Consider the following 21,694-nt stretch of genomic DNA (forward strand, 5'->3'; position numbering starts at 1 on the left):
TCCGCAATAGCTCAGAATTTGAAAGAACTCCTACCCCCCCCCCCCCCCCCACCCCCTTCATGTAGCTGCTTGAGATAATTATATATTGGTTTACTTACTATGAGAATATTTGTTTAGTTGTGATTGTATGCTGACCTTTTCTCCTGTTCTCTTGTTCCTCTCCCTTATCTCCTTTTTTTCTGTACCCTTCCACCTTCATTGGTTAACTGAACAAAACATTTCAATAAAAACAATTAAAAAAAAATATATTGTCTGGCTTTCAGTTAGCCACGATAATTTTTCTTGTGAAAAAAATGGTCTTTTGGTCATTATCGGACTTTCCAATTCAAGACCCTTTTTTTTTCAGAAAAAAATGGCCCATTTTCATGCAATAATACATGGGATCCGGAATAACTATCTGGACACATGTTATCACGGCTCTGAGGGCTGCTTATCAGGAATTATGCCAATGCCTGAGAACAACAGGAGCATACCCAATATATGTTGGCTATCGGGGCTAACTGAATAGCCCCAGACGAATCCATTAGCTACAGTAAATTATTGCAGCTAATTAAATAATGGTAATTATGTGATAAATTTAACACATATCTCCATTTCTTTTTATGCAAATGAATGAAACCTTGTCTATAATTGTTTTAATTTGATGAAGACTGATCGTCGACTGAGTCTTAAAATGTAATAAAAGTGACTGAAAGGCAATATTCAATTGATGCATGTTATATTGCTTATTAGTGTTGGTTTAGCCGTGTAAAGTGGCTAAACCCGACTAATCAAATGTTCACTATGCAGGGGGTGCGAGTTGAAATGCTGGTTCTGGCAGCTGGTCGTGACCAAGACAAGCAACAATTGAATAGCTCCATTGGCAGCTCCAACCGCTGCTGGTGATAACAATTGAATTCCCCCCAGCAATTGTTTTTTTCTTTCTGGATGGGAGAATAAGCTATCTGACTGATTTACTTAATTTTCTATAAAGGATAATGTTTAAAACATATCCTTTGCCACAGAATGAATGACTCAGAAACTAGTATTCAAACTGTCTATTTGCATCATTAAGAATTTCATTGTGCTTGTCCATATCCATCTAGAAATGCATTTTTCTTCTCCCCTTGAAGTGTCTAAAAATATAAGTTGTACTTTTTGCAAATTACCAGTTTCCCCTGACTAACTTCACTTTACCTAAAACAAAAGGCGAAAGTTGCAGCTGAATAATTACAAGGACAGAGTATGTATCCCTTCAACCAAGAGAAAAGGCCAAAAAAAATAGTGCGGTTATTGTATTTTCTCCTCATTCTGGAAAGATGCCATTATTATACCTTGTTGGTACAGGCTTCATAACATTCAGAAAACAAAGACAGATGTACAGTATGTCTATTAATCCACATGAAAGATGACCTTATTATTCAGCATTCAGTACTTGCATTCAGTAGCAATAAATTATAGGAGTATGGTGGCCCTGTCCTTATGGGACAGGTGTAAACTCACAGGAAAAGTGGATAATGGTGTAAAACATAACAGTAGCATAATGAGCACAGTGGTAGATGTATGAAGCAGTGATAAGGGAGGAGAAGTGAGCCAGAGGAAAAGTGGCCCATGGCTACTCTCCTCTGGATCAGTTCTCCTCCCTTAACTATCCCATAGATATCAACACTAGACTACAATCCAGCACAGGGACACGTCTAACGGCATAAAGGCCAGATGTATTATGAATTGTATTTTTCATGCAGAAATGATCTCATCAGTGCGCTGTACAGTCTCCCAGCAACATACTCCTTTTACCATCCTATCCGCCTCTGGGCTGCTTGTCGCATAAAGGGCAAAAATAAGTGGTACTTATATGTTAGTACTTATATGTTAGTTGGGCGCACACTATAGTTAGTACGCTCATACCCCCACTTCCCATGTTGGCATGGAGTTGATTTTATATAGTGTGGCGAGCACAGCGATCCACCAAGCCCGAAGCGTGGCGAGCGCAGCGAGCTTCGCAAGGGGACGCGGAAAACTAAGCAAATAGGTTAGTGGGTGCCCTACTAACATATAAGTACCAAATAAGCTATAGATTATAGATTGGTTTCCATTTTATCCACTTATACATTTACTAAAAATACACATTTTAAAAACACTAGCTCCAGCAGTTTTATCTCACTTTTAATGATCTTATTGTCCTAGAGCTACTATTATTTTTAAGCACAGGAACACCTACTTTCTTGAATTTCAACCAACTGTACTGCGTTTCCTAAAGCCCTGCTCCCTCCTCCCCCCCTCACATACACACACACACAACTTCCAAGGTGAACACTTTGGTTGCCACCGGCAATCACACCACCAGAAGTCCTGATGTTTCCCATGACATGAATAAGAATGACCCGCTTAGTGTCAGCAGCCAATTTCTCATAAATCACTAGTAACTAATGACTCCACTGAGGCATGAGGCACCAGTGCCTCATTCACCAGTTATATCACTGGCCTCTAGTGATGTCATCATCCTTATGAATTCTGTCAGCTCACAAAAGGAATACTTACATTGTATTTACGCATGAGCCTGCAGTTAAGACCATCTCAACCAGTGGTGGAACTTGTGAGTGGTTGGCCCAGGAGCAAAATTATAATTTGGGACCCCCTCCTTTGCTCCAACTCAAATTTACAATATTCCACACAGCAGTGGGTGGCAGCAGTGGGCCCCTTATTTCTCAGGGGCCTCGGTGCAATGCACCTGCTGCACCAATGGTAGTTGCAACTTTGACCAACCCCTCTTCTATACACGACACCCGATGAGTCTTGATCACATTTCCATTAAGTTTACCTGTGTAAAACTTAGAACATTTCTTTTCAGGAGTGGCATCATATTGGAACTGTAAAGTTGAAATACAGCAGAGATTTATTTTAAGGAAGCTATGAACACAAACATCCACTGAAACATTCAACCTTGCCAGACTTAGGGGGTTGTTCAGACCTGATCGCTGCTCTGCTACAGATGTAGCGCCTCTTATTTAGCCGGGGGCTGGCAATAGAATCGCACATAAGAAGCAGCTTGCGCGCCCCATTCCGACGCTGCTCCCCGCCGCCTCCTCGCACCCCCCCCCCCCCACCTTAACCCTGCCCGTCTCCCTGAAGCGGAGATGGGCATTGATTCCGTCACCCACCACCGAGCGACGGGGGCTCGCGTTCATGTGAGACACTCCCACGTCCACGTCAAATGGAGTGCTTGTCCGCTGGCTCTCGCCAACAGAGGGGACCTGGCGAGAGCTAGCGATGAATGACAGGCACTCCATCTGTAAATTACAGAGTCCGTAGATCAGGTAATCGCCGCCCAACCAGAATAACATCCCGCCCTGTGCAAGCCTGCGAATTGCTTAGCACAGTTCATGAACATTGGATTTGTAGCTATTAGCTGATCCAGCTATTCGCAAACCACTCAACCTTCTAATGATTTTTCCAGTATGTGCAGTCTGTGCAAAGCCTATTGGCTGGACGTTTATCACTCGTTATCACCCTTGAGTTTATCTCTTTTTAAGGCTTAATACATCGGCCCCATTGTTTGCTGCATAAGTGTATCTTGTAACTTGGTGTTGCCTACATTTAAAGATGCTATTATTAGACCCATAACACATAAACATTTCTGCTTTCACAGTCTCCACAGAAAATGATGGCGACTACTTATGCAAACAGAAAATATCAGATACCTCTAAAATATGCAGCAATACCATTATGTTACATAGCCCGATACTATGCCCATTACAGGATTAACAAGATTAATGCACAGTAACGGCATAATAATTATAATACAATTAGTTAGCTGTTTTATCAGAACATGTAAAATACTAAAATACGGCATATCATTTCCTCGGTCGTTAGGAAATGCAAGCGGTACAACAGCCTGCATTAGTAAAAGTGCAGGGCATGGAAAGCTAAAGGAAGCTTTATGAAGAAAATCGGCTTTACCTGCTCAGATATAAATGAGCAATTCTGTACTGTGCCCGCTCGTCGTAAAAGCTTGCAAAGTTCACGGAGAATGGTTTTGCGGTCATATGCTAAAAAGCACGGACATCTGCCAAAGTGGTATAATCAGTCTACACAAAGGTTGTTGTTTTTTGTTTTTTTGAATGTATGACTCTGAGCACATTTTGTATCAACTATTTATATTTTGTATTTATTTACGTTCTTTTTAGAAACTGCAATTTTTAACATGGAAAGCCCAATGGTCACTTTCAGGCTATTCAAATTATGCCCTTTCTTTCTGTGCCAAAAATGACCCCTATTCGCCCAAAAACACATGGGGTGAAATATAATAGGACGAGAGATTCAGAAAACCAGTTTGATTTTGAAGTGTTAATGATTGCCGCTTTGAAAAAACTGGAGATTTCTTACCAAATCTCTCACTTTCTGAATCTCTAATCATATTACATTTCACCCATAGGGTCTGTGGACCTACAGTTTGTCATGTTATGACAGATATTGTAGAAAAAATGGTTACTCATCAGGTATTTAGTTTTTATGCCTAAGCCATAAGTGCTGGCATCAGGGCTAATAGGATAGCCCCAGGCGAGTCAATTAGCCACAGTAAAGTACAGATCTAGTTAAAATATTCATACATAAAACTGTTACACCACTTAACCCCTCGCTATAAAAAAAGGACAGTACAAAGGAGTAAAAGTGATGCTCAATCAATCTGTGTATATATATATATATGATGATCTGCAAATAATGTGATTTGGGAGAATATATTTTTTGTACACCTGAGTGCATGATGGGGTGCTCCCATGTAGGCATTCACACCAGTGCAACCCAAGCAGACCAGTACATTAGTACATTAGTGTACTACATATGTCTGTTATAAGAGATATCTTTTACAGCCAGTACAAGACAGGTTAAAAAACACACTAAGTATGAGGAGGACGGCTAGTAGGGCCCCTGTTGCTTTACTGCCCATGCAGCGGCTGCCACATCTCATAGAAACATAGAAACCTAGAAACACAGAATTTGACGGCAGATAAGAACCACTTGGCCCATCTAGTCGGCCCCTTTTTTAAACATGTTACCGCAAACCATCTTTGATCCTTATTTTTTTGTATACCTATCCCAAGCATGTTTAAATTATTCTACTGTATTTGCCTCTACCACCTCTGATGGTAGGCTATTCCACTTATCTACTACTCTTTCTGTGAAGTAATTCTTCCTCAAATTTCTACTGAATCTTCCTCCCTCTAGTTTCAGTGCATGTCCTCGTGTTCTGTTGCTCCTCTTCCTGTGAAGAATGTCTCCCACCTGTACCTTGTTAAAACCCTTGATATATTTGAAAGTTTCTATCATGTCCCCCTTTCCCTTCTCTGCTCTAAAGTATACATATTAAGATCTTTTAGTCTTTCCTGGTACGTTTTGTGATGTAGGCCATGCACCATTTTAGTTGCCCTTCTTTGTACAGTCTCTAATGTATATATATCCTTCTGGAGATATGGCCTCCAGAACTGAACACAATACTCTAGATGAGGTCATACCAATGACCTATACAGTGGCACTATTACTTCATTCTTTCCCACTCCTCCAGGTACCCCGTCCAAGGCTGATCAGCCACGGCGCTCATGTTTCAGCCGGCGGACCTTATATAAAAAGTGTCCCCCGGCAATGGCATGACACCGCGGCTGTTGGAGCTTGGTGCTGGTTTAAAAATACGGGGGGGCCCCCAGATTTTTTGTCCACCATATTTTTGGAACCAGGACCGGTCTAAGAGTCCGGGGCTGGTTTCAGAAATATGGGGACCTCTATACTTCTTTGTCCCCCAAATTTTTGGAACCTGGTCCGGAACAATGTGCCTGGACCTTGTTATGCTTAGGAGGGGGGACCTCACGCTGTTTTTTTTTTTTTTAGAAACACAAATTCGCACATTTTCATGCATAAAATTCTCACATTATCGCACTTAATCACACTTTTTTCCCGGAATACGCAGCTCATTAAATATGTGAATTTGCTGCAAAAAAAAAACGATTTTAAAAAGTGCGAGAATGGGCGAATTTGAAAGTGCGAAAAATCGCATTCTATTAAATGTCACCCAAAGTTCTGTTGCTTTCAGTATTGCACTTTTTAACTTTTCCCACTTCTCCTTCACTCCTTTCAAGTTCCTCCACTCTGCCAAAGAATCTTACAGAGTTTCTCATCTCTACAAAATCAGCATTCCTAAAATCTAACACCTTTGTTTTTGTGTGCGATGAGTCGGTCTCTGTCTTTATTTTGAACCATACTGCTTGATGGTCACTGGATCCCAGGATTTCAACCACATTTACATCAGATATTCTGTCACCATTTGTAAGTATGTAAGTATTAAGTCTGTAAGGACGCAATACGTCCTTACAAGTGGGCTCCCTCACCAATTACTGGAGGGATGCTCCTTGCCAGGAATTCAGAATGTCCCTACTTCTGGTGGAACTTGCAACAGGCAGCTCCCAGTTTACATCAGGTAGATTAAAGTCTCCCATGATTATCACCTCTCCTTTTAATGCCATTTTATTGATGTCCTGCAATAGGCTGTTGTCAAGTTCCTCTTCCTGACCTGGTGGTCTGTAGATCACCCCTATACGAAGAATCGCCTTCTCCCCTGTTTCTATGGTCACCCAAAGGGACTCAGTTTTTTCTTCAATACTTTGTACTAAGGTAGTCTTTATGCTTTTTTTCAAATATATTGCAACCCCTCTTCAGATTCTTCCCATTCTGTCCTTCCTAAATAAAGTATATCCTGGTATAGCTATGTCCCAGTCATGATTTTCATTGCACCATGTCTCTGTAATAGCCACAATATCCAGTTCATCCCTTGTCATTATTGCAATTAGTTCTGGGATTTTATTTCCTAAGCTCCTAGCATTTGCACACATAGCTCTTAAAATGTTGTTTGTGCTTTTTCTGGTGCTAGCTATGTTCATCTTTCTGCCTATATCTATTCGGTTTTGATCTCAATGTGCATGCAGCTCTGCATATGTTACTCCCAACTTTGCATCACCCATATAAACCACCAGCGAATGTGCAACAATGTAATAACATCAGTTGTGGCTGCCTTCTACTGTACCTTCTGAGCCAAGACTACAATCTGACAAAGACACAGCCAGGATACTCCCGTTTGCAGCATTGCATATCTGTCTCAGTGCATCTTAGCACACGCCATGGGTGCACCATCGGACACACTATGGAATCTTGCAGTAGCTCTAGGGCGATCACTCTGTCTGACCATTGCGTTACATCGCTTTTAGTTGCACCTGTTGTCAGTGACAAACACACTCCCTATATTCAAATTTGTTCTGAATCTCAATCATCAGGACACATGTGCAGTATGACTCTGATGCACACACAGTACCTTACATCAGCCAACGGAGTTCATATCAGCACTGCAGTGTCTCACTCAGAATATCGCCTTAAGTCCATATTAAATTCTTTTTGTATACTTTAAATTATATATATATATATATATATATATATATATATATATATATATATATATATATATAGGGCAAGGGGGTCCTGGCACTCGTCTGAAGGGTTCAGCTACTTGCGGTGCCTCTCAATTTCTCAAAGGAAAAGATGTAGCAACAAATTTGCTGATGGCACTCACAAGATTAAATAAAGTCTGCACGGCGGCAGCAATAGTGAAACAAAACGGAATCAACACAGGCTTGTGTCAACGTTTCGGGCAAAGCCCTTTATCAAGACATAAAGCACAGCAAACAGGGTACTTACATTTATAGTGAACAGTGAGGACAGGGGACACCTCGTGCAGAAATCACCAGCTCAGCCCGGGCGGGTGTGGAGTGACGTCATCTGGCGCACTCCAACGGGGAAAGCGGGGTCACCGGGGGCGTGCCACATTAACCCCAAGAGGTGGTTGCTAAGCAACCATAAACGCTAAAGAGCGCTGGATAGTGATGTGAAGGAAACGGCGAAAAGCCATATGAAGGAGAGCGGGTACACAGGGAAGCGGCGGCGGTGCTGAGAACAGCCGGCTGCTGATCTCTGCAACGGGGTTCTGAAATGCAAAGGAATAAATATAAATACAATGTCACAACATAAACATGTGTACACATAAACAGTGGTAACAGCGCAACTGTAACCATATGCTAGTGCTGAAAAAGAACGTTATCAACATTAAAGGACGGCATGAAACAACTCGGCATTAATATAATCACTTACATGAAGTGACAGCTTAATCAAAGATCGGTGAATAAATGGGCAGTCTATGAATGTAATAACAATAAAATGCAAGTAGCGGGCATACGGGGAAAAGGAGATGTATAAGCAGGGCAGTAGTATCCTTCAGATAGGTGAATTGTTGTTGTACGATGGGTTGCAGGAACATATCCAAGAATTGGGCTGCAGTATAGAACAGGGACTCCAAGCATTATCACCTCTGCCATCGAAATACCTTCTCTGTACCATAGATGTGGTGTCACTCTACACCAGCATACCACATTCTAGAGGCTTGGAAGCGGTCAGACGGGCAGTCTACAACAGCGAATTATATAAGGGCCCAGATTGTGCCTTCTTCATGGACCTCTTGGACTTGGCTCTGTCCAATAACTACTTCCTTTTCGACAACAGATTTTACCTGCAACACTCTGGGGTTGCTATGGGTTCTTGTGTAGCCCCGAGCCTTGCAAACATTTTTATGTTTGAGACTGAAAAAGATTTGTTTTTCACAGACCCTGACATTTCTGCTAAGATTAAAGCATATTACCGCTACATAGATGACATCATCTTGCTTTGGGATGGCAGTCAGGAAAGCTTTGTCTCATTGATGGATCACATCAACCTGTTGGACACCGACATCAAGTTTACTCATACCAGCAGTTTTGCTGACATCAATTTCCTAGATGTTCACATTACACAGACGGAAGACCTGCAACTGCTAACCACGGTATACCACAAACCCACCGACAGAAACACTGCTCTACATGCAAGTAGCTTTCATCCCCCGTCTTCAAAGTGGTCCCTACCCTACTCCCAGTTTCTCAGAGCAAGGCGCATCTGCTCCAGCACCACTGAAGCCGAAAAAGAAATCTCTGCTATGTCCTGCAGATATCTGGCCAGAGGCTACCCGGCTAAACTTCTACTTTCCACTAAAGAAAAGGTTTTGCTACTTGACAGGAAGCTTTTGCTTACACGCAAAGATACCCCTAGCAACAACAACAAAATTGTATGGTCCCAATGCTTCTCAACGGCCAGCCAAACTCTGTTCAAATCTGCCAAAAGGATGTGGCCCCTAGTTAACTGTGACCCTCATCTCCCGGCTCTTAAAAACTGTGCCATTATGCCTGCATACAAACGCAGTAAAAACATCAAAGATCTGTTGGTCCACAATGACATTTCAAATCTAAAGGAAGCCCCACCACAGTCCTTTCTTCGCAGAAAAAATGGAAACTTTCGCTGCCTGAACTGTGTCACCTGCAACGGTCTTGAAACCGGAGACTTCTTCCTGCACCCTAGAACTGGTTCAAAAATCCCCATTCGCCACCCCCTCACCTGCAGTAGCCGATACGTGGTCTACTACATCAAATGCCCATGTGGCTCCCTCTATGTCGGTAAGACCATCCGACAGTTCAAGGAACGTATTGCCATGCACAAATCAAGCATTCGTGCAGCTTTGGGGACAAAAGGCTCTGATCAACCAGTAGCGAAACATTGGAAGACATTTCAGCACAGTCTCCCCAGCTTAAGATACAAGATTATTGACTGCATCCCTGACAACAAGAGGGGTGGCGACAGAGGCCGTGCGTTATTGAGATTAGAAGCCAAATGGATCCATCAATTGGACACTGTTCAACCCAATGGACTTAATGAAATGTTGCCCTTTTCTTGCTTCCTTTAAAACTTTTTAGTTCTGTGCTCTGCATTAACTGCTCCCTGCCGTTCATGTTCTAGGTTTTTCCTTCCTCTCCATACCCTTCTATCTCTTTGTTCTTACACCTTTTTCTCACACTTATTTTCACACCTGCTTACCCTCTCACACACCACCAGGTCAGGTTGCTTTACGCACCTTACCATACTCACACTTTTCTCCAGCACTTACACATTCTACAGCCTCTTAGTCTTGTCACCGGTCACTTTCCCTCTCCCCATCCACTGCACACTGATCACTTTAGCCCTGTCAGACCTTTTCAACTGGGTTTCTCTCAGTTATTAGACTCACTCACTTCTCCCCTGCACCTCCAATTTATCAGTTAATTTTCATGTACAACACGGCAGTTACTTTCCTTTTTAGTCACTGTCTCACACACACATATCTCTTCCCCACACATAGCGCTTCGCATCCATCCTTTTCTCTCACCACATGCCTTAAGCATAGCTCTGTCCCTCTCCATTACTATGCCTCACATGTCCTATCGCATTTTGCGAATTTTCTCTTTATACTCGGCTATTACAGCTATGTCCCCCTCTCCGTCTCCCGTTTACCTTTTCCCCGTATGCCCGCTACTTGCATTTTATTGTTATTACATTCATAGACTGCCCATTTATTCACCGATCTTTGATTAAGCTGTCACTTCATGTAAGTGATTATATTAATGCCGAGTTGTTTCATGCCGTCCTTTAATGTTGATAACGTTCTTTTTCAGCACTAGCATATGGTTACAGTTGCGCTGTTACCACTGTTTATGTGTACACATGTTTATGTTGTGACATTGTATTTATATTTATTCCTTTGCATTTCAGAACCCCGTTGCAGAGATCAGCAGCCGGCTGTTCTCAGCACCGCCGCCGCTTCCCTGTGTACCCGCTCTCCTTCATATGGCTTTTCGCCGTTTCCTTCACATCACTATCCAGCGCTCTTTAGCGTTTATGGTTGCTTAGCAACCACCTCTTGGGGTTAATGTGGCACGCCCCCGGTGACCCCGCTTTCCCCGTTGGAGTGCGCCAGATGACGTCACTCCACACCCGCCCGGGCTGAGCTGGTGATTTCTGCACGAGGTGTCCCCTGTCCTCACTGTTCACTATAAATGTAAGTACCCTGTTTGCTGTGCTTTATGTCTTGATAAAGGGCTTTGCCCGAAACGTTGACACAAGCCTGTGTTGATTCCGTTTTGTTTCACTATTGCTGCCGCCGTGCAGACTTTATTTAATCTTGTGAGTGCCATCAGCAAATTTGTTGCTATATATATATATATATATATTGTAGTGTTGATCCGGCACTCAATCTTTAAAGTTCAATGTGCCCGGTGCCCTCAACGGCATATTTGTAAATCGTCAAGAATGAAGTGGCACTCCAGGACTTATTTAAATAAAGAACTTTATTCTTGCAATTCTATGTTTCAGTTTGCGTACAAACCGTCATCGGGAATACGTGACAATGAAACAGTCATGTATTCCTGTCATATGTCATATGAGTTTCTGGTACACACTGTAAATATGAATTTCTGTATGCTGTTTATTGACATGATTTATATTTTTTTTTACTTACTAACTTTGAGTGCTAGCCAGCAGCATAGATATATTTTCCTTATTTGGAAGGTGGGTACCTCAGCAAGCTGATTTACGGTGATTATTGAGTCACTTGCTTCACACACACACACACACACACACACATTTCCTTTTTTTTCTTACTTATGACATATTTGACACTGAATGAATAAATGTGCTTTTATTTCATCAACAAACTGTTCATCAGTTTATAAGCCTGATCAGGTTAGAACGTAAATCTGATCATTTAGGTCAGTGATTTCCAAACTTTATTGAAACACAGCACTCTAGAGAATGCATGTGCAGAACATGTCGTGCGTGATTGCTCCCAGTCTCCCCTTAGCTGCAGCATGATTAACATGCTGCAGTATTTGCGAGACGGAGACCATTCTACAAAATCATCTACGTAATTGTAGCTGTGCTGAGCTCAGTGTCTGCATCATCGAGAGTTCTGATGCCAGTGAGTAAGCTTTGGCCACCGGACATGATGTTGAGCCCATGCCATGCTGCATCTTCAATCATAACACTCAGATCTGCAAAGCATTCAGGAGGTGTCTTTTTCCTACAGACGCCACCTGCAGCATTAGCATATTAATTGAACAGTATTGGACAGTCCCTTCCCTTCGGCTGCGCAATATCATCTGTATATCTCTAACTCAGACAAAAAAACAACAACTCTGTAAGCATGTTCATGTACATGTGCTTAGGACAGGCTAGAAGTGGTTCTTATCTATTTGCAGATAATTATTGAATGCCCATTACAATTTTGGTCAATAGTAGATAATGTCAAAAACTCTGTTGCCATAATTTAATATTGTATGTTTAACCCCTTCAGTGGTGGGTAAACTCTGTTGCCATAGTTTATTATTGTATGTTTAACCCCTTCAGTGGTGGGTATTTCTGGGGCAGGAGTACCTAAATAGGACTGTTTTTTCCTGTCCCAGAAAAACCGTCCACTGACGGGGTAGATGGTTCCCAGCGCTCCCCTCCCCTCCTGTGAGCCCCTCCGCTCCAGCGGTCTTTAGCGGAGCTCCCCTGCCGCTGCGGCCGCTGCCAATCATACAAGCACACTGACCGACAGCAGGCGGCAGGCTCGGGGATGTTTGGGGGGGCTTAGGAGGACTCGGGCGCCCGAGCTATCCAGAGTCCGCCGAGCCATGCAGAACATCCATGAGCCTGGCGTTGTCTCTCCCGAAGAAATGGAGGCGGCAGGGGAGTTCCGGCGTACGATCGCCGGAGCGAAGGTGAGGGGGGGGGTTACAACAGTGTAGGTGGGGAGTGAGCTGTCTGGTGGGGGTCGCCGGTGAGGTGATGAGCCAGTGGTGCACACCTGCAGGCACCACTGGCGCACACCTGTAGATTTGTGGCATGGCCGGAAATTTTCCGGGACTGCCCACTGCGGCACTTCAGCGTGGCCCGGAAAATTTCCGGGACTGCCACTGAAGGGGTTATATAATACACTATTGTGCCATAAAGTAATAAAAGTGGCTGATTTATATTTAGCAGGAAAATCTGCACTAAAGCCGATTGGTGTTTGTGAGGATGTACTAGTCAAGGAAAAGGTTAAGCTGCCAATGACGGAAGAGATGACTATATGGGCACACACCTTATACCACATCTCCAGGGCTTAGCTATAAAGAATGATACGGAAGGTCCTTTGATCATGGGAACAGTGTAACACACTGCTCCCTTCAATATACTTCTACTTCTTTCTTTGATCCAATCTGTTCTGCATCAGTGTTGTAGATCCGACAGGAGTCAGACACCCTGCCAGCAGCTTGTCGCTCTAATGAGGCTTCATAGCAAAATATATAGAGGCATTTATTTTATACTCCAGAAAAAAATATGTAGTCCAGATTGCTGCCTGGTAAAAAAGCAAAGAGCCACTTTGTGGCATTTTCAGACATTTGTTTCTGCATCCATAAGTCACACGACTAGTCAAGCCTCAGTATATTTAGCTTTTAAAAATAAAAATGGGCAACGGTTTAACAGAGAAGGGTGTCCATGTGCCATATCTGTGCATTACCCCCCACCACAACCACCACCAGGGCCGGATTAAGGGGAGGGGCTCAGGGGGTCAGTACCCCTGGGCCCCCCTCTAGCTAGGGGCCCCCGGTGGTTGGCATGTATTTTTAGCTAAAGGTTTTGTGCATGGGAGTGGGGTAGTGCTGCAGCTTTACCTATCTACCAATGTGAGAATGATTAATGGTGCTGAGCATCTGGAGCCAAGGCACACTGACTGCACAAGTGTGCAGTGCATTACTGGGAGTTGACTAAGTCGAATGACACTTTGCACAAGAGGGCAGAGGCTGAGAGGTTTGTGCTGAGCTCTGATTGGTGGAGCTCATTACATGCTTCCGAGGCCCATAGAGGACAGCAGCAGCAGCCTCATCATGGGAGGGTGTTTAATCAAAGGCAGTGCTGAGCCTGTGAGGTCTCCTACAGTCCTACAGAGTAAGGTACAGAGGGACAAACACAGGCTTTTCATGTGGTATATACTGTGTATACCTTTACTCTGTGTTTTGACAGTGTAATATTCTCCCGTTTGCGGACAGTAATGCCAAGTGCAAGAGGGCCCCTCTGTCCCGGGCCCCCAAAGGCTTAATCCAGCCCTGACCACCACCACTACCCTGTTCCTTGCCATTTATGTCAGAGGCCTCAATAACATTCCTGACTAATTGAGTTACACTGTGGACTGTAATCAGAGCACTGTAATTTAATACAATATGCTGCACCCGTTAATTAAGGGGGAACCCCAACACCTATCTAACGAAAGCATGTTACCTTGGTGACCAAGATATTCACGCAGTCTGCGCAGGCTTGCCTCCTAGAAAAGTCGGCAATCCTCCCATAATTGCCAGGCAGCAAAATGATACAAATCGCGTCATTTTAGCCCCGCCCACTACTTGCGGACCCGCGAGACGCAGCGTTTGCATGGATTGGGGCGGGGCTTTCAGTCATCAGTCCCGTCCCCGCCCCCCGACCTGGAGATCCGGCTGTCCTCTCCGGGCTTCTCTCGGAGAGGCTATTTGAAAAGTCGGCAAGTATGAGTCTGCTAGTCTACCCCCCAGCAAATAATAATTCATAACATAGCCTAATAATCTCCTGAAAGGACTGGATTTGGGAGCATATATGAAAGACTAATACATGAGTCCTGTATGTACGAAAGGGTATGGCGCTTAGTTAAGGCATGTTTACAAGCTGTTACAAAGTATATTTCAAATTTTTTTTAATAAAAGGGCAAAGCTTATTTAACATGCAGCTAAATATGCCCAAGAAGACCAAATGGAAAATGCAGGATGCAGCCAGTGGATTGAGTCTTGTTGAAGAAAGGATGCTACATAAATACAATTATTATTATTATTATTATTATTAATTGCAGAGAAGACTTTCACAGTGCCTTAGTTTACTACACATACAGTATGTAGGTCTGCAGAAAAATGGCCGCTGCCATTGTCCAGTGATTTCTGCAATGGCGGAGCTGGACCCTGGAGAGATAAGAGTACTTTACGTATAAGTTCACTCTTTATAGATATTGTCATGCCTCTTTGATATCCTGAAGAGGGAGAAGCAATGGTTATGTGCAAGGTGGGTGGTGACGTAGATCACATAACCATGGTCCCACCCCTACTGCAAAATATTGTGATTTATGGCATTTTGCAGCTAGAGATAGGCCTGAGATAGGTACAGAGCAAACTGCGCCACCAAAACCCCAAGAACAGTACTTCAATGCAAAGGGAGTATCATGGGCATCGTAGGCAACTATATGTCACGTTATAACAGGGTATGTTTTCTAGGTCAACAGTGTCTATGTCGACAGTCAAAAGGCCGACCACTATTGGTCGGCAGACAAAAGGTCGAAACATGAAAAAAACGTTGACAAGCAAAAGGTCGACATGAAAAAGGTTGGCATGAGGTTTTTCATTTTTATTTTCTATGTCGACGTAGGTTGACATATGGACACCGTATAAGTGTACAGCTGCAGTTGCCATGCGTCAAGTACGGTGGCTCACTGTGCTTGCCAAACTATTATATTCTCCCTCCACTGGGATGATAAAAAACAATTAATTATTTGTAGAAAAAAAAAAACGGGAAAAATTCATGTCGACTATTTGCTTATGTCGACCTTTTGACCACTTCAACCTAATGCATGTTGAACTTTTTTGGATGTGCTGACCTTTTGACTGTGGACCAATAGAAGTCGAGCTTTTTACTGTGACCTAGACGCCGTCTAACTAATGACAGCATCCCTTATACATAGGGAAACTGATGTGTGATCTTTATGAGACCATCATGAGGAACCTCAGTGATAAAATATCTGTAAATACAGGGTAGATAGATAGAAGCATTGTTTCCTAAATGCTCAACTGCATCTTAATGCAAAGAAAATGGTGTTCAATATGAAGACTATTTACAAGGACAATACTCTACAGATGAATAACAGCTTTTAATATTGCACAATACTAGATTTTGTTTTCTTTCATGAATAAAATTCTCATTATAAGCTTTTATCCTGAAGGCTTTACAGTGTAAGAATGTTAAGGTTATGTGCAGTGGCGTAACTAGCTTTTGGGCGCCCCCCCCCCCCCCGCCGTTAAAGGGAGGGCGCCCACCCACGCACCCCGCCGCACCATCCCCCGCCCGACCGCCCAGCCGCACCAACCCTCGCCCGCCGCACCAACCCTCGCCCGCCCCGCCGCAATCCCCCCCATCCCCCGCAGTCTTACCTACGCTCAGTACGCGCTGGTCCCGGCTCCCTTCTTCTGCTATGAGGACCACCACAAAATGTCTGCCCCCATGCAGCAGACAGTTTCAGAGAACTTTCTGCTATATGGGGGCGGACATTTTGTTGTGGTCCTCATAGCAGAAGAAGGGAGCCGGGACCAGCGCGTACTGAAGACTGACAGGTAAAGACTGTGGGGGATGGCGGCGGGGTGTAACTATAGCACTGCAGCCCCCGGCGCCCGCACATGCACAGCGCCCCCCCGCAGTCGTGGGGGCTGCGGTGCTATAGTTACGCCCCTGGTTATGTGTTATGTGTTTAAATTAGAGATGTGCAGGCTCTGATTTCAAAGCAGGATCTTATTGGCTATCAACTGTCAACAACTGTCATGTGATTTGGGATAGCCAATAAGATCCTGCTTTGAAATCAGAGTAAATCAGAACCTGCACATCTCTAGTTTACATGTCACTTTATAATGCACTAGGTAAAAGTAAAATATACTTCATAGCTAATAACATTTCATCTGTTCAGCCAGCAAAGTGTCCGTGGAATTTGAAGTCAAATGTTTTACCTTATCTCAACAGCCAGCATTGTGTCTGTCCTCTGCAGCCTGCCCTTGAATATTCCCGCTTGCCATTTAGCACATCATTCAACCATATTGTTCTCCTAACCACAATTAGGTCTCTCTTAAAAGTGAAATGCATTCAGATATTGCTTGATACTAGTGGCAACGTGCTAATAGATATATTTTCAGATATATTTTTATACAAAGTATTATGATTTATGCATATTTTTGCTATTTTATTTTCATACACGAGATGATTTATTTTATTCATACAGAATAGTGAATTTGCAAATGTTTTGAAACATGGGAGTATTTTTAGTGCCCCCACTTCCCCATGCCACATTTATGTCTGAGATATCGATATTGTTCAGTGACATCATTCTGTCACTGCTCCGTACATGCACATGTAGTCAAATATTATGTGTGAATTATTAGGTCAACGGTTAATAAAGACCGGCCATTATTGGTTGAAAAGGATAAAAGGTTGATACAAGCAAAAGGTTTACGTGGAAATGGATGACACAGTAAATGGTTGACATGAGTTGTGCACGTTTTTGATGTTTATGTCAGCATATGTCAAAATGGAGCCCCAATTAGTGAAACGCTTTACTCTAACTCTATGCAGACATAGATGGAGAAGTAAGAACAAGTCAGGCATCGACCATTAGCATGTCAACCTTTTGCTTGTGCCGAACTTTTGTCAATGTCGACCTTCTTCATGTTTGAAGTTATTGCCTGTCGACCAATAGTGGTCAACCTATTGACTGTTGAACTATCGACTGGATACCGTCAAAACTGAGCTGCATGTACAGACTCAATATTGCCGGTTTGCTGATGTCATCTGGGGGCGTGGCAGAGTGACGGAGCATCATCGGGGGAGGAGGCAGCACTTAGAACTGGCGCTGCACCAAGCACTGCCTCCTTCACTGGTGTGAACGGGAAACAGGTCGCTCGACCCGATTAACCTATTCACACCACAAAGCAACATGGCAACGAACCGGTTTTACTGGTTTGTATTGCCGTTTTGCTACCCATTTGTGGGGCCCAGTAACCCCATTCACATTTCACCAATTACCAGGTCGAACCGGCAAGAAACCGGCATGAACCCGGTAATTAGGTGCGATGTGAAAGGGGTATAAGCGAGGATGAAGTAGGCAAGCTGGCAAGGTATTGTTAACGAGGTGCAAAAAATGATTAAAACAAAAAAATCTGGCTTCTAATACCCCATTCTCACTGCAGGTAAAATTCCCTGGTTTAGCATGTCGACTCTAAAATTTGCCATTTAACACGGGTTTATTAGCAGTGTGAACGGGTCATTCGTGTCTGCATACCTGAATCTCATACACGGGTAAAACCCTTCTTTTTACCCATGTTTGAGATCCGGGTACACAGACACGGGTTGACCCGTTCTCACTGCCAAAAAACCCTTGTTAAAAGGCAAATTACCAGGCAGAACTGCTTCACCCAGGAATTTGCCTAGCAGTGAGAACGGGGGTCCCTCGCAGCAGTAGCCGGGTAAAAGCCATGTAGTTCACAATAGCAGTGTGAACACGGCATCATTTAATATTAAGAGGGGTGGGGGATTCAATTAGCCCCAGACTTTACATGGCTAATTGCCATCATTGGAAGTATTCAATTAGCAGTGAATACTCTGTGCGTGAATCCCTGCAGACAGGCTAAAAAGTCTTCGTACAAACCCCCAAAATTGGGTTGTACATGTATAAATAAAAAACTTGATTCCACAGTTTGCGCTCGAGTACAGATTTTTTTAGTGCAGTAAAAAAAACAAGCTTATAAACAAAGCCCATCACAGATACGCCCCCTGCCACACCATAGGCTGGCTAAGTCATGTGATGTTCCTTCATGCCATTCACCATCCTAGAGGTTTACACTACATCATTACTTACAGCAATTATTTAGTTTCTCGTCACAAAAAGATAGTATTTGCAATGAAATTAGCATAAAGTTCTCACTTGGGAACAGCGCTGAGCATGAAACTTGGCAGCACTGCAGTATCTGCCGACATACATTATCCATGAGAGCACTGAGACGTTTATAGTTATGTTTTCATATACAATATATCATGCAAATCAAAGGCTAAACATCAAATATAGAGAATTAGAGGAGTTCTAAGCAGGGGGCATGGCAAGCTGAGGGATCAGAGCTGCTCATATAATATAGCCCATTTACTGACATTACATGTATGGGCAAAGTTTGAACTGCAAAAACCAATTAGATACTTGCTTTCATTGTGCATCTTCTATTACATAGATACAAGCTAATTGCTAAGGGATTACTGTGTTTCACAGTGAATGTTGCACCTATATGCAATGTTATAAAAGACCCAGAGTGAGAAGACTTCCTAATTGGTGTTGCTGTGTGGATGTCTGACAAATAATAAGGCAATCACAAAACAATACACTTGGAAGATATTTATTGTACACTAAGCACACACATTATGTTCCCTGATTCTGCTGTGCACAGCCAATTACAGCAGACGCAGAGGGGAGCAAAGCAATGCAGTTATATAGTAAATGTGATATATATATATATATATATATCTCAACCAAAACTCTTCTTTTTTGCGCTACGTTCTGAAAGATGAGTAGTTTGCTGCCTGTTTCCACAATACCCCTGTTGGCTAAGGGGAGTTAGAAAAGATACTAGAACAAGTGTGGAATGGCGCACTTCTCAACTTCAGTCCATAATATATTAAACAAAGTCCATAACTTAGTGTTATTCTCTTTATTAAAAGTCTTTTAAGACAAAACGTGCTGTTTTCACCTGATATATTAAACAAAGTCCATAACTTAGTGTTATTCTCTTTATTAAAAGTCTTTTAAGACAAAACGTGCTGTTTTCACCTGAGGTGAAAACAGCACGTTTTGTCTTAAAAGACTTTTAATAAACAGAATAACACTAAGTTATGGACTTTGTTTAATATATTATGGACTGAAGTTGAGAAGTGCGCCATTCCACACTTGTTCTTATATATATCTATATATATATCTATATATATATCTATATATATATATATATAAATATATATATATCTATATATAGATATATCTATATATATATCTATATATAGATAGATATATATATATATATATATATATATATATATATAGATGTATATAGATATTGAAATCAGAGCTAGATGCCAGGTTTGTGCATAAGATATTGTTTGCTGAAAATAATTATGTACTCATGCTCTAAATGAAAATCATACAGTATCATTACGCAGTAACAGCAGTCTCCTCTTTTACAGTTTACATTCCTATTTTTGATTGTTCTTAAAAACATTCATTCAGCCACACAATGGATAAAGCTCTGAACATCCTAGCACAGAGCACATACTACAATGGATTAGTACGATGGTGTATTATGATGGTGTAGTGGCCTATTTATCAAGGAACTCTGCTGTTTGGGGAGTATTCAATCCCCGCCGCTATTTCCGACAGGGGAAATAGCAGTGGCCGCCTATTCAATACCGTCTTTCCCGACAGCATTAAAGAGGCATCTCAACAATCCATGTCCATTTAAGTGACCACGCCCCCTTTTCACCAATCGAATTGAATCCTGACTGCCGATAAACAGGCGAGTGAGCAGAGAATGGGTCAGGGTCACAACAGTCATGACTGGGGATTGAATACCCCCCTTTGTCTGTTCACTGCTGTACTTCTGAGTGACCAATGCAGAAGTAAAGTGATCAAATTAATTATCAATTTACTACTTTTACCCATCAAGCATAATGTTATTTTTATGTGCAACTTTCTCAGTAATTTTGTGTGCAACTTTTGCAGCCAACTCAATCAGCCCGTTCATGAGTGGAGTGTCCCTGCTGGGTAAAGTATGTCCAAAATAGTGGAGGATGAGACGAAACTGCGGCTGCACTTACTCTTTCAGTATGTTATAGCCCATTGTCTTCAAAATGTTATATAAAGATATATTCTAAATGATAAATGAGACACAAAGTGCTGGTTTCTCCATTTCACTTTCTCACATCATGCCCCAGCATTTTAATTTGTATGTACGCATGCAGAGATAAGTTCATTTCAATCGGAATATGTAGAGTATTTAGCCTTCGAAGATCTGGCTCATTAACATTCACAAAAATTGTTTTCCAAAAAAGGCATATTGGAGTCAAGAAGCATGAGAAATGATTTGTACTGAACTGCGAAGAGCAAAATAAACTAAACTTCTGGACCTTGTGCCAAAAACTTGGCATTTCAGTTATTTTTTCTTCTGTACTTTTCCATAATCTATAACACAATTCAAATTTATTGCTCACTGACTTGGATTTAATGTCAGGAACTTTTTGTACTGTCATAGCCAATAATACTTTGTTACAGTGGCGCCCCCCCCCCCCCCCCCACGCTGCCGCACTCCCCACACTGCCCTTCCGGCCCGGTGTCACGCAGTAAATTCATACATACTGCGATGCACTGGCCCAAGCCCCCATGGGCTACCTTTGCTGCAGCCCCCAGAGGCTAAATCAGGTTCCCAGGACCGACGCATGCGCAGTATCATCCGCGGTACTACGCTTACGGAGAACCCATTTCGGGGGCTGCCGCATATTTGCGCACAAAGAGGCATCCCAGAAGGAGGGAACACCTCCCAATGGGACTGCCTTGAGTGACTGGCAGGTCGGACTTCCAATAGGAAATCACTGCCAGTCACATTGAAGCCAGAGCAGTCTCACGGACTGCATCTGGCTTTACTCTAGGCAGAGACAGTGGCGGATTTTACCTGGGGGTGCTGCAGCCCTGCAGCCCATAGGTAAAAACCGCCACTGCTTTGTTATATTTCTCACAAGCTAATATATAACTTAATACATATCATTATCTCCGATTATATTATACCTTCTCCATCCGGCTCCCCGGTCCCTGAATCACCAAATATGAAAATAAGCTTGACCAAAGGCAAATCATCTATTTTTGCTTCAAAACCCAGCTTCTATGTGAAAGAGTCCACGT

At 42.8% G+C, this 21,694-nt stretch overlaps 1 protein-coding gene across 3 annotated transcripts in view; it reads right to left on the bottom strand.

Moving 5' to 3' along the window:
• The window catches only part of PITPNM3 (PITPNM family member 3), a 497,692-nt gene that overhangs the window by 385,235 nt on the left and 90,763 nt on the right, over positions 1 to 21,694 (bottom strand). Inside the window, exon 1 of one of the 3 annotated variants that reach the window (XR_014470311.1) lies at positions 7,717 to 7,735. The exons of the other annotated variants lie outside the window; for them this stretch is intronic. The gene's annotated coding sequence lies outside the window, so the exon portion shown is untranslated. Of the gene's footprint in view, positions 1 to 7,716; positions 7,736 to 21,694 lie in introns of those variants that run through there. 3 annotated transcript variants of the gene reach the window in all.

The sequence above is a fragment of the Crinia signifera genome, chromosome 2, assembly GCF_055691185.1.
Source record: "Crinia signifera chromosome 2, ASM5569118v1, whole genome shotgun sequence".
NCBI classification, from domain to species: Eukaryota; Metazoa; Chordata; class Amphibia; order Anura; family Myobatrachidae; genus Crinia; species Crinia signifera.